Raw genomic sequence first — 2,911 nt, 5'->3', positions numbered from 1 at the left:
CCTTTGATTTAACCAAAACATCCAAATTGACTCCAATTATATTCATCACACTTCCAATGTCCCAAAATACACCAAAGCGCCTCAATGAGCTTGACTTTCTCATTGTTATTCAACTTATTTACTAAAAGAACTATACTTTAAAATTACCAATTTTGATTTCCATCACCACCATTCATTAAATTCTAACTAAATAACCCAAGATATCATAAGAATCATCCTCACTAGGTTCCTTATGAAATTCGGCCATGGTGGGTGCATAAACACTATGGTTTTTCATACATGATTTTTACACCATAAATCATTAATTCCTAACCAAATGACTTAAAATAAAATCAAATCCACCATCAACATACCATAAGGAAGATTCGGCCAATGAAGGTGATGGAAGAACATGTCATGAACCCGGAACTCCCATCGAGCCTGTGACAACTGCCGCGAAGCCTCGGCAGACATTCTTCCTCCGAATGCCCTTCAAGACCTCGCAAGGCTTTTGTACCAGTTTTTCCATTCCTCTCTCTTTTTTCTCTTTTTTTTTTGAATAATAAAATAAAATAAAAATATTAATTAAAATAATCTATTTTAATGTAAAACAATATATATATATTTTTGAAACATCAAAAATTAATTTACTACACATAAAAACAAAATAAATGTATACATACTGTAATATAGAAAACTGGAGTATGCAATTTAAATTACAATGACACGTGGGCCCCCAAATAACTGAGAAGGTTTAAGACTATAACCTTGCTTTCTAGGATGCAACTCCGAAATTTACTTCTCGATGCAATTGACAGTCTACTGCCTATTCTGAGCCTGAAAAATTTATAGGAAGAAGGGGTGAGATTATAAAATCCTAGTGAGTAGACAAACATCATCAAAATAATCTAAAGCCGAGTAATAGGAAACAATTTAAAATAATTCATCCCAACCCATATAAATAATTGGATTTCATCCAATTACTCAACATGGGTTATGCACTTTTCAAAAACTTGGCCCTTGCCAAAAATCCATTCTCGGGGATATCTTATGGAGGCATCTTACCTAGACCACCAAGGCTGTTTATTGTCACACACACAAACACATTTCACCTCTGAAAACACAGCCGTTCCTTGGCGTTAGTTGAGTCTCAGTTTCACGTGATGGCTAGCGTGAAGTGTACTCAAATCCTACCTCGAGAGTTATCCTAAGCGCCTCTCCAATTGAGGTAAGCTCAATAATTGGGAACCATGCCCCTCTAATTAGGCTGATCCAAGGAACTCCCGTCACTGCAGTGCCCACTTTGTAATCCACCAACCAATAAAATCAGAATAGTATGACATGGCTCACTTAACACATTCAAGGCAAATCAAAGCAATTTACATATTCTTTAAATCATAAAAATAACAAGTCATACCCACATTTATCATAAGCCATTTAATGTAAAATCATGGATAAACAACACAATCATAGTATAGGTCTCCGATTACTTTATTTTTGAAATCATTATTAAATTTTCAAAAATTTTATAAAATTATTTTATAAAATCCCATTTTCCCATAAAACACAATAATTTTCCAATTAAACCATTTTTCATAAAATCACACAATTAAATAAATCTACTCTAGATAATTAAGACGATAATAAGTTTACTCACTGTACTAGGAGTAGATATACTCCTATTCTCGATCCTCGGGTGTAGTCTTTTACCCGTATTAGATAGCTCACCACCTATCCACAATATATGACATTAAAAAATTCAATAATTTGTGTCAAATCAATATATATTATTTCAGGCTCTTATCCATGCGTATGCACTAGATAGGGTGTGAAATGTTTGGACAATCGCTTAATCACAGTGTCCGACCTAACTCGCCTATACACAGTGTAAATTTTTAAAATCTCCAATTCAACTCCAATTCCATCCATTTCAATTTCAATTATCCAATTATATCCACAATACCTCAATGACTGTGAATGTGGTCCACTTTATCAGTTCGGACCACAAATTACGCTTTTACCCCTAGTGGGTAAAAATTTCAATTTTTTTGCACCAAAAATTCCCATTTAATTTCCAACCTCATAATTCATCATTTTCCATCTAATTCTCTTAAAATAAAGTCAACCTCATCCTCACACACCATTGGCTAGATTCGGCCTAGAGAAATTCATGGAGAAAATGAATATTTTTCTTGTTGTTTTACTCATAAACATGCTAAACTAACACTAAACACTAACATAGTTCAAAATCAAATTAATCTAACAACTTTCTCTCTCTAAACCCATATGATCAGATTTGAATCCATCATCAAAACACATAATTTAACTATGAAAAATAAGGAGAAACGCATGGAAATGATAAATCTCAAGCTAAGCTTGAAAAATCATACCTTTAAACACTTGATTCCTTGAAAAATCACACTTTTTCTTTGAATTTACTTACTCTAGGGTTTGTTCTTATTTCTCTCTCTCTCCTGCTGGTTTTGGCTGACCCTCCCAATGAAGTATTCTGGAATTTTCAAGCCTTTTAATAGGTTTAATAAAATATTATTATTTTATTTACCTTTTGAATATTTTATTATTTTATTTTTTCCTAGCCATCTTTTTTTTTCCTTTCTTTTTTTACCACTCAATCCTCTTCACTTATCCATGTCTTCCATGAAATTTCTAGACTTTTCCAAAGTTTTGGTAGAGCAAATTTTTAAAAATTACACTTTTGCCCTTGTAAAAGTGAAAAATTACATTTTTGCCCCAAAAATTAAAAAATTGCCAAAATGCATAATTTTCACTCCTTATACTCATATCATGCTCCATTTAATCAAATTTGATCTAAATTCTCTCGAAAAATTCAATTTCGTCCTCGGGTGGTAAAATTACCATTTTGCCCCATAATCGGTCAATTTTTTTGATTGATTCCAAATTGATCATCGAA

At 32.6% G+C, this 2,911-nt stretch overlaps 1 long non-coding RNA gene across 1 annotated transcript; it reads right to left on the bottom strand.

Annotated features, from left to right (window-relative positions):
- Positions 777–2,406, bottom strand: LOC108662549. Its single transcript, XR_001928431.1, has 3 exons — positions 2,370–2,406; positions 1,637–1,710; positions 777–816 (listed from the first exon to the last, which is right to left on the bottom strand). It is a non-coding gene; the product is annotated as an uncharacterized LOC108662549 (long non-coding RNA).

This window comes from Theobroma cacao, chromosome 6 (assembly GCF_000208745.1).
Source record: "Theobroma cacao cultivar B97-61/B2 chromosome 6, Criollo_cocoa_genome_V2, whole genome shotgun sequence".
NCBI lineage: Eukaryota > Viridiplantae > Streptophyta > Magnoliopsida > Malvales > Malvaceae > Theobroma > Theobroma cacao.
This window is presented reverse-complemented; position numbering and strand designations above follow the sequence as displayed.